This window comes from Myotis davidii, unplaced genomic scaffold, assembly GCF_000327345.1.
Source record: "Myotis davidii unplaced genomic scaffold, ASM32734v1 scaffold289, whole genome shotgun sequence".
NCBI lineage: Eukaryota > Metazoa > Chordata > Mammalia > Chiroptera > Vespertilionidae > Myotis > Myotis davidii.
Window position 1 is genome coordinate 883,884 of NW_006299717.1, and position 11,673 is coordinate 895,556.

The following is an 11,673-nucleotide window of genomic DNA, read 5'->3' on the forward strand; positions in this document are numbered from 1 at the left end:
CACATGCCTAGTTTGTGGGCTCGATCCCCAGAAGGGGGTGTGCAGGAGGCAGCCAATCAGTGATTCTCTCTCAGCATTCTCTCTCTCTCTCTCCCTCTCCCTCTCCCTTCCTCTCTGAAATCCATAAAAATATTTAAAAAAAAAAAGATAGAAGGAAGGAGAAGGAAAGGGAAGGGAAAGAAAGGACAAGGAATGAGAAATAAGGGAAAGGAGGAAGAAGAGAAGGGGAACATTGAACTCAGAAGAGGAGGACAGGAGACAGGAGGCTCAGTCACAGGAGTAGAGGGAGAACCATGGCGCCCTGCGTCACTGAGCTCAAAAGAAGAAAGGGACAATGAGGTCGCACAGAGGGCTCAAGTGCTGAGTCCTGCTCCGAGTGGAGGCATGAGCCATCTGGGAAGGCTTCCCGGAGGAGGCAAGCCCTGAGCCAGCCAGGAACTGCTGTGAGCCCAGGAACATGAGCTTCATGCACGGAAGGCTGCGGGGGCTCTGGGAGTGAGAGTGAGCCAAGGGCAAGGTGCTGCCAGCAAGCCAGAGAAAGGGCGGGTCCCAGCGATTATTACCGGAACTGCGCAAATATTGTTGTTTTGACTGGTAGGGGATTGGTTTATTTTCCTCCAGCAACCACAAGTGCAATGTGCAGGTCCATTTTAGAACATGGGAAGAGCAACAGTCTCTGGCCTGGCCTTTCCCACTTCTCCTGGTGAGACGCACGCATTCACACACACACGCACGCAAGCTCAGTCATAAAAAATAACCCAAACCACAACTGTTTAACCCACCAAGGCCATGGGTCAGCTGGAAATAGCTCCCTGGTCGCAATGGTAAGAACATCCCACGTTTTCCTACGTGGAGCGCTGTCCACAGGGCCTGGAGTAGAAAAGGCCCCGCTGCCAACTTCATTATTATCTGGAGGCTGACGTAGCTCAGCAGCCAGGAGCATGGGCACCTGGTCTGGCTTCAGAGCTCAGCTCTCCTGCTTACTGGCTGTGTGACCGTGGGCACGTTGCTTACCCTCTCTGTGCCTCAGGTTCTCCATTTAACACGGGATAATGACAGTACCTCCCTCGCAAGGTTGTGAGGCTTGAATGGTTAATGCATATAAAGTGCTTAGTAGATGGACTGGCTCTGAGTGACGGTAGTTATTGTCATTATCATTGTCACCCCCTGCCCATGGGGGGGAAGCAGAAATGGCTAAACTCCTCAAAGCCTGTGCCGTAGACTCCCAGCCCCCAGCTCCCTCTTAAAAGCAAGCGTGCAGTGGACAGTGGGAGAGAGTGGGGGGCGGGAGAGAGAGAGAGAGATCTCATGCATCCAACTTAAAATGTCAGGAGACCGAAAGACTTGATTCCAAGATGGTGTGAACTTCCCCTGCTTCTCACCCCAAACTACGTCCAGGGGCTGAGGCCACAGCTACACCCTTTCTGCCACCCCTTTGAGGCGTCTCCTGGGGAAAAGGCAGGGCCATCCCCCACCCGAAGGAGAGTCTGCCTGCACCAATGAAGCTAAGTTTAGGGAGGCGGGGGGAGGGAGGAGACTGAAGCTTGAGTCTGGTCAGGGTCCAATCCCTCTCCACAGTTGCACTTTTCTAGGAGAGAGGAGCTGAGGGCCAGTGTGCACATTCTCAGGTTTGGCTGGAGAGTTTGCATTGTGTACTTAGTATTCCCTAGAGTGCTTGTCCAAACACAGGGTGCTGCCCTGACCCCCAGTGTGTGAATTTTAGGACAATTACTTATATATATATATATATATTTCAGAGAAGGAGGGAGAGGGAGAGAGGGATAGAAACATCAATGATGAGAAAGACTCCCTGATCGGCTGTCTCTTGCACACCGCCCCCCATTTCCTCCCCCCGCCCGCCCTCCACCACCTCCCTCCACTGGGGATCAATCCCGCAACCTGGTCATGTGCCCTGACAAGGAATCAAACTGTAACCTCCTTCCAGTTCATAGGTTGACGCTTAATCACTGGAGCCACACCGGCCAGGCAGGACAATTACTTTTCCGACAAGTGCTTACGCCGAAGCTGCCAGTCCGGGAAGCGCCCTCTGAGACCCACTGGTTTCAGAACAGGAGCCTGGACAGACCTTGTCTGGATCCCAGTTGTACTCCTAGGAGCTCTGGGACCCTGGCCAGGTCACTTAACCTCTGGGGCCTCCGTCTTCCTACTTCTAAGCACTTGTCCTCAGGCGCCAGGACCCTGACACCTGTCCTCGGGGTGCTGTGCTCCATGAGGACCGGGAGGAAGAGTGGGCCGTGCAGGGGCTGCCCCGCCCCCGAACTTAGCTTCATGGGTACAGACGGGCTCTCCTTCGGATGGGGAACAGCTCTGCCTTTTCCCCAGGAGACTCCTCAAAGGGGTGGCAGAGAACCGTGTAGCTGTGGCCTCCGCCTCTGGATGTAGTTTGGGGTGAGAAGCAGGGGATGTTCACACCATCTTGGAATCAAGTCTTTTGGTCTCCTGACATCTAGTGTTGGGTGCATGAGATCTCTCTCTCTCATGCACCCAGCTCCAGTGTGCAATCTGACCCCAAAGTGTCCCTAGTGAGGACAGACCTGCGTGTTGCTAAGTCCACGTACCCTAGCTCCAGCTGCTGTAACAAAGCACCCTCCACGGGGCGACTTGTACTCGACAGGCCTCATTCCTCAGTTCTGGAGGCTGGGAGGCTGGCACCAAGCTGCTGCTGTCCGGTGAGGCCGGCTTCCTGGGCCACAGAGGGCCACCGTCTCCCTGAGTCCGGGGGGGCGGGGGGGGGCGGGGGAGCTTGCTGGGCCTCTTTTCTAAGGGAGCAGTCCCCGTTCACACAGGCTCTCCCCTTGTGGCCCAGCCAACACCCAAGCCCTCGCTTCTTCCTGCCCTCGCTGTGGGTGGGAATGGCTTTGGAGGGGACACAGATGGTTGGGTCAGAGCACCAGCTACACGCCCAGCCTCACCTCGTGCCCCTCTTGGGAGCGTGGCATCGCTGGGGCTGCACTCTCCTGGACTTCTTCCTGCCCACCTCACCAGTCCTCTGAGGGGTACCAGGATAGCCTGTCTATCTTTAATTTTTTCCTTCTTTCCTTCCTTCCTCCTTCTTTCTTTCTTTTTTTTTTCAAATTGATTTTTTAGAGAGGGAGAAAGAGAGAGAGACAACAACAGGATGAGAGAAAGAGAGAGAGAGAGAGAGAGAGAGAATCCAGCCCACCACCTTCCAGTGCCTGGGGTGGCCAACTGAGCCACACCGGCCAGGGCCTTCTTCCTTCCTTCTTTCTTCCCCTTCTTTTCTTCCTCCTTCCCCTCTTCCTTTTTTCTTTTATTCCTCCCTGAAACAGAGGAGGACAATTGATTCACTTTGTCAGGCAAAGGGTCACTTCTGAGGAACAATTACTCAAATGTAGGACAGCTGGGGAGGGAGTGGATTGATTTGCACAAATCCTTAGAGATATTCAGGCAGAGGAATTGCTGCACCGTCTACAGTGGTGACCTGTGGCCGTGAGGTTTGTGGGGCTAAAGGCTCCAATTCGCTCAGCCCTTCGGGAGCATTCCATCCCGGAGGAGTCCTGTCGTTTGCAGATAAGGGAGTTCCAGGGGAAGATACTGGAGCTCCTCTAACTGGGCTGGTGGGGACTGGAGCCCTTGACTGGACTCAAATCCTAGACGCCCGGCCAGCTCAATTTCTGTAAATGTTGGTTTCCCCCAAGCTCCCTCCAGGCCATCTTCTTTCTCATTCCACATATCCCCCTGGGCTACCAAGTGCCTGCCAAGATTTCAACAGCCAGCGACAGCTTGACCTATCTCGAATGTTTATCCCCAAACCATATTTCTCTTTGAGCTCCTGAAGCTAAGCAGTCATGATCATCATGTTCGCATCATCTCATGGTTCCAGCTGGCCCCGCGAGCTCCAGCCACGGAGTCTACATTCCGCTGGAGGGACTAGGGGAGAAGAGAAGGTCCACACTCCTCAGCCCTTGCAAAGAGATTGTTTTAAAGAGCAGGCAACACGTGTGCTTACATTTCACTGGCTAGAAGTTAGTCACATGACCGCATCTCACCTCAAGGGGAGCTGGGAAATGTAGTCTTTTAGCTAGATGGCAAAGTGCCCAGGTCCCCTGGTCTGGCCTCTGCTGACCTCATTAGTCTTGTCATCGCTGTCATTGTCATAAGCTGTCTTCCCCTGTCACAATAGCCATATTGACCTTGTCTTGCTTCCTCAGTCGAGCCTGGTTCTCTGCCACCATTTCCTCTGCCTAGAATACCGTGCAGGCTTTCTCTCACTCCACCCTCACCTCAACTCCTCCCACCTGGCAGTGCTCAGCTCAAATGCCATCTCCTCAGAGGCCTCACAGAAGGAAGGCATGACCCTTTCCAATGCCCTCCCATCTCCCCGAAACCTTTTATCAGCACTCACCATACAAGTTTGTAATTATTGTAGATATAAGAACATCCAAACCTGTAGAGAATTTTTATAAGAGGTTATTGGAGCCAGCCCGGCCAGTGTGGCTCAGTGGTTGAGCATTTACCTATGAACCAGGAGGTCATGGTTTGATTTCGGTCAAGGCCTGGGTTATGGGGCTCAATCCCCAGTGTGGGGCTTGCAGGAGGCAGCTGATCAATGAATCTCCCTCATCATTGATGTTTCTATCTCTCTCTCTCCCTTCCTCTCTGAAATCAATAAAAATATATTTAATTTCCAAAAAAAAGTTTATTGGAGCCAAACTGACGACATGCCAGGAAGCAAGATCTCAGCTCCTCTGGGGAATGATGATTTCGAAGTTCTTTCCATACGTTTGGACAAGACTATGTGCTCCTGGGGTGGTTATGCCTCTGGGGATCTGGAACGAGGATTACCCTGGCTTTTCAAAGGTGTGCTAACCTAGATGCACAAGAACACAGACAGCACTTGCTTAAGGCAAAGATCATCTTTTTATAGGCCTGGGGTGTGACCACCCACCACTCCATGACCTCCTCAGTTAGGAATTTATGATCAGGTCACCCTGACTTTCAGTCACTGAACTTGTGAGATTTATTACCTGGTCTCTTCTTTGTCTACATTATGTATTTATTTGGATGTTTATTTCAATTCATTTCAACTCAACAAATGTTGATGGAGCACCTACTATGCGTCCGATACTCCTCCACAGCACCTCCTCCGGGTCCCCATCACCAGCCCATAAGGGCTCCCTTTCTGGTGGTCTCTCTGCATCTGTTATTTGCCCTTGAGGGGCCAGGACCAACCCGGCCCGTAAACTCAGGGGCAGGTCATAACTGGGAGTGTGAAACCACCCAAGCCCATCCTTTCCAGGGTCCGACTGGCCTGGCGGTGGGCAGAGCATAGGCTGGCCACTGAGGGACTGAGTGCTGGATCATCTCTGCCACCCGCCAGACACCAGGCCTCGGGACAGTCACTGCCCGCTCTGGACTTCAGCGCCCTCATTTATAAACAGAATCCGTCTCTCAGCCTGCCTTGACATGAATATTCTCTGAAAAAAATGACCAAGACCTCTAGGAAAACCACACAATGGGCATTAGGTTTCACTCGATCACCATCATTCATTGACGCATATTTATTGGGGATCTGCTCTGTAACGGGATGGTCGTGGGTCTGAGGAGTCACAGGATCCAGACAATGACAACGACAGACATGGGATCAAGGACACAAACATGTCAACAGGCATCCCAGGTCTGTGTGGAAGGAGAGGTTTCCGCCTACAATCTTGTATCAGCAAGAATTGCCAAGTTCCTTATTTCTTTATAACTCAATCTCTATTTTAAGTGCCTCCTGGAATGGGGTGAAAGGATAATATATTCATTAACCTGCCTTCGTCTGTCACCTCCTCCCAACCTCTCCTCCTTTCTTCTGTTTTTTGAGTCAAGGAAGGGATGGGGCTGGGGGTCTAGTTACTATGGCTGTGTAACAAAACATTCCAAAAAACTAGTGGCTTAAAATGAGCACATTTATGTCACTCACAAAGCTACGATTCAGGCAGGGCTCAGTGGGGACAGCTCCGCTCCACCGGCATCAGCTGGGGCTTGAGGGCTGGGTGCATTATTTGCAGTCACTCACTTGTGTCTGGTATCTGAGGTTTGCTGTTGGCTGAGGCCTAGCACACCTTCATGTGGCCTCGGATTTCTCACAACATGCTGGCTGCTTGTGGAGGGAGAGCACAGAGAGGGAGGAGCTGTGCTGCCCCTGCAGCCCAGCCCAGGAAGCCGGGCAGGTCCCTGCCGCCCCACACTCAGTTCCAATGGGATGAGGAAACAGGGAAACAGACCCCATCTCTTCTGGAAGAGTGTATGGGAAAGAAATATGATTGGGATCCTTTTTTGAAAATACAATTCATCTTGGAAGTGGAGAGAGTCCTGTTTGTGGGTTGGTTTGTTTTTCACTTTTTAAAAAAATATATGTTTTTATTGATTTTTACTTATTTATTTATTTATTTATTTTAAATCCTCACCCGAGGGTGTTTTTCCATTGATATTTTGGGAGAGTGGAAGAGAGAGGGAAAGACAGAGAGAAATTTCGATGTGAGAGAAACACATCGATTGGTTACCTCCTGCACGTGCTCCTGGCTCAGGGGAGGAGCTTACAACCAAGAGCTTACAACCAAGGTACGTGCCCTTGACAGGAATCGAACCTGGGACCCTTCTGTCTGCAAGCTGACGCTCTATCCACTGAGCCAAACCGGCTAGGGCTTTCCCTTTTTTACTGTGGTAAAATACACACAACATACAATTTACCATCTTAATCATTTTAAGTGTAGAACTCAGTGGCATTAAATACATTACAATGCTGTGCAAACATCCCTCCCTATAACTTTTTCATCTTGTAGATCTGCAGCTCTATGCCCATTAAACAATAACCCCATTCCACCCCTCCTACCACCCCCTGGCAACCACCACTCCACTTTCTGCCTCTATAATGTGACTGCTGAGTACTTCATAGAAGCGGAATCATGCAGTGTTTGTCTGTTTGTGACTGGCATGCTCACTTCGAACCAGGCCCTCAAGGTTCATCTTTGTTGTAGCATGCTGCAGAATTCCCTTCCTTTGTAAGGCTGAGTAATATCGCATTGTGAGTATGCGCCACAGTTGGCTTCTCCATCTAGGGACCCTCGGGTTGCTTCCACGCTGTAGCTGTTGTGAACAATGCAGCGACGAACACAGGTGTAAGATACCTTTTCAAGGCCCTGCTTTCAATTCTTTTGGGTCAATACCCAGAAGTGGAATTGCTGGATCAGATGGGAGCTCTATTTTTAATTTTTGTAGGAACCGTCATACTGTTTTCCACAACCACTGTACCATCGATACGTTCACTAATGGTGCATCAGGGTTCCAATTTATCCACACCCTTGCCAATAGCTGTCTTTTGGGTTTCTTTTTTCATAGTAGCTTTCTTAATGGGTATGAAGTGGTATCTCTCTGTAGTTTTTCTTTTTGAATCCTCACCCAAGGGTATGTTCTATTGATTTTTACAGAGAGAAAAAGAAAAGAGAGAGAAGCCTCGATGTAAGAGAGAAACATCAACCGGCTGCCTCTGGGACTCACCCTGACTGGGAATTGAACCCGTAACCCTTTGGTGTATGGGATGACGCTACAGCCAAGGGTTTTAAGCAAAAGAATGAGATAAGATTTTGATATAAGATTCAAAGATTACTTTGAAAAATGAGTCAACATAATAAAAACACCACCTACAAAATAGGAAAACATATTTGTAAATCATATATGTGATAAGGAGTTAGTATCCAAAATATATTATTAAAAAAAAACTAAGCAACTCAATAGCAAAAAAAAAAAAAAAAACCCAGACAACCCAATTTTAAAAATGGGCAAAGGACCTGAATAGACACTTTTCCAAACAAGATATATGAATGGCCAACAGGTACTGAAAAGGTGCTCAATATCACTAGTCATCAGGGAAATGAAATCAAAGCCACAGGGAAATACCACCTCACACCTGTTTGAATGGCTGTCATCAGAAGAAGAGAGGTAAACGCTGACGAGGACGTGGAGAAAAGGGAACCTTCGTGCACTGTCCGTAGGATCGTAAAATGGTGCAGCCGCTCTGGAAACCATTATGGAGGTTCCTCAAAAAATGAAAAAGCAACTATATGATCCAGCAAATTCACTTCTGGGAATACATCCAAAGGAAACAAAAACACTGTGCTGAACAGATAAGCTTACCCAATTCCTGGCAGCATTACTTACAACAGCCAAGATACGGAAGCAACTACGTGTCCATCGATGGGTGAAATGGATAAAGAAATATTCATATATACATATATTACCTATGATGGAATATTACCCAGCCATGAAAAAGAAGTAAATGGAATTAGAGAACATTCTGCTGAGTGAAAGAAGTCAGCAAGAAGTACAAAGACTGTGTGATCCCCTTCTATGTGGAATCTTTGGGGGACGGGGGGACATAGAACAGAGATCAGATTGGTGGTGACCAGAGGCAAGAGGTTTGGATAAAGGTGATCAAAGATACAAACTTCCGGTGATGAGTTAGATAAAGACGGGAGGTGTCATGTGCAACATGATAACTACAGCAAACACTGCTATGGGGTATATTTGAAAGTTGTTAAGAATGTAGATCCTGCCTGGCCAGTGTGTTCAGTGGTTAGAGCATCTGTCCGTGGACCAAAGGGTCCAGGTTCAATTCCCGATCAAGGCCATGTACCTGGGTTGCAGGCCTGATTCCGGCCGGGGTCAGGGTGTGTGTAGGAGGCAATCGATCAATGTGTCTCTCTCACATCAATGTTTCTCTCTCTCTCTCTCTCTCTCTCTCTCTCTCTCTCTTTCTCTTCCCTCCCTTCCACTCTCTCTAAAAATCAACGGGGGGAAAATTATCCTCGAGTGAGGATTAACCAAAAAAAGTAGATCCTAACAGTAGTTTTCATCACAAGAAAAAAAAAAACTTAAAAAAATTGTATCTATATGAGGTGATGGAAGTTAACTAAACTTATTGTGGACATCATTTCACAGTATGTGAAATTCAGGTCATTATGCTGTATACCTTTTTTTTCTAAATATTTTTGTTACTTTCAGAGAGGAAGGGAGAAGGAGAGAGAGATAGAAACATCAATGATGAGAGAGAATCACTGATTGGCTGCCTCCTGCATGCCCCACAACCCACAACCCAGGCACAGGCCCTTGACCAGAATCAAACGCGGACCAACGCTCTATCCACTAAGCCAAACCAGCTAGGGCTATGCTGTATACCTTTAACATACACAACTATATATTCTGTCAACTATACCTCAATAAAACTGGGGAAAAGAAAATGGATTTGAGAAGCATTTGGGAGTCAGAAATATTGGGGTCTGGGGCTGGTTGGCATGGGGATGAGGGAAGAGGCAGCCCGCAGACTCTCACAGTTTCTGCCAGGATGGTACCCTTACAGCCTCGGCCAGAGCTATCGGTCTCCATGCACACGCCTGTCAGATGGCTGGGCCCATGATTAGGACAAGGTGTGCCAAGGCCGAATGTGGTGACACCCCCAGTGTCACGGGTTCATTAACCAGCTGGTCCCTGGCTGAGATGCCCCGCCAGTCTCTCCCGGGGAGAAGAGCCCAGCGCCCTTGGGAGGAAGCGGCCCAGCTCTCTGCACACAGGAGGCCCTTCTCCCACCCCCACAGGTGGCCGTGACCACTGACCCTCACCTGGAATTCCTGGGGAAGGGGGGCAAGAAGGATGGAGAGCCTTCTCATACAGCTGAGGTTGGGGGGGGGGGGATTCTGCATTAGGACTAATTCTGAGGCCCCTGAGTCCCTGTGCCACTTGCTCTGGGCTCCCACCACTGGCACCATTGTGCCGGGGCGACAAAGCCACAGGATACATGGGCCCTATCTTCCTGCAACATCCATTTGACCCAAAGAATGTGCGGGGAACAATATTATTTTTGTATGAAGCATATGATGAACTAGAATGCAAACTCTATGTGCAGGTTTTAGGTAAAGAGAAGGCTGTAACCCTAACCAGTTGGCTCAGCGGATAGAACATCGGCCTGCAGACCGAAGGGTTCCTGGCTCGATTCCGGTCAAGGGCACATGCCTCAGATGCAGGCTCCTGGCCCTGATCGGGGTCATGCAGGAGGCAACCAATTGATGTGTCTCTCTCACATCCGCGTTTCTCTCTGTCTCTTCTCCCTTCCACTTTCTCTAAAAATCAGTGGGCAAAATATCCTCAGGTGAGGATTAAAAAAAGGAGAGAAAGAACACTGGATTTTACTAGGGCTGCTAGTTGGCTGTTTTGAGCCAAGGCCCTCAGGAGAATGCAGTGTGGCCCCTGTGGGCACCCCTTGGGGGGAAAAGCTGAGAAAGACCCACATTCTCTAAACCCCTCTAACCCCGAGGCCTGAAGGACAGGCCCTGCACACAGTTGCTGTTGTTGCTGCTGCTGCCAGGGACCGCTGTGTGTGGGAGGGGCTGCGGGTCACACGGAGTCACCTTGCAGAGCTGCTCCGAGGGCAGTGACCTCAGAGTCATCGACAGGTGAGGGACGGTGGGAAGGGTGGCCGACCGCTCACTGGCTGATGTCCGCTTCCCCAGTTTGGACCAATTACCAGCAGGTCCTTCCTGTTATCAGCCCTGGGGACTCGGCCCAGGCCAGTTCTCTCTGTCTCGGCTCCCCCTGAGGAGCCGGCCGCACAAGCCCAGCTGGACTTCGGTCAGCCGTCCACTCCATCTGTTTGGTCTCTGGTTTCGCCAGCAGGGAGGGCCCAGTCCTGCCACCTTTGCTCCCTGGTCAATGAGTACCGGAGCGGCCCGGGGTTAAGCAGGGCCCACAGGACTGGGTGGGAATGGCGTGCTGAGGGATGAGGGCCTGAGGTGGGGAAGGGCTGAGCCCCCGGTGATCTGACCAGGAGAAAGGAAAGGGAGAGAGGAGCAGAGAGCACCACAGGGAATGACAGGCCTCATGTCCTGACATCTAGAGAAACCCCAGGAGGGGGCACCAGGCCATCTGGTCCCTGCCTGGCAGTGGGTTTAACAGCATCTCTGAACACTACCCCAGAGGAGGGGCCTTGGCACAAAAGCAGGAGAAATTCCTGACAGGATGGGGACACACACCCTGTCCTCAGGGAGCCCGTGCCGGCCAGGGAGACCATGGCTGTGCCTGAGGCCCCTGGCTTCATGGGCACCTTGCTGTGCCCTGCGAGGCTCCTGCCCAGCTCCCCACCGGACTCTCACTGTGCTGCCACTTCCCGTAAACGGAATGGGAAGTTTCAGAAACTGAAACGCTTCTAATCTACGGCCTCCTGTATCGCCTTCCCCGAGTGACTCAGCCGTCGGAAAATCACAGCTTCCCAGTGAGGCCGGCTGACAGGCAGCTGGAGAGAAAGGCCGCTATTGACACAGGCCCGCAGCCGACAGTCTCGTCCACACGGGCGGCTGCTCCGAGCCGGTCAGGTCATCGCAGCCACTGAAACCGCTGTTGGAGAGGGGGGAGGGGAAGGGGGGCGGAGGGGAATGGTGGGGGGCAGGACCAAAGCCTGGCCGCAGAGGAGCCCCCACCGCCCGGCCAGACCCTGGATCCCCAGCCCATGCACAGAAGCAACACACTGGAGGACTGTCTGTGGGGTCACTCCCCGTCCAGGGCTTCTGACTTTTGCCCTTTCAGGCCCACACCGTGTCCCCCCACCCGAGAGGCCCCCCTCTCCCTCCAGTGTACCCAGCCTGCCCTCCTGCAGCCCCA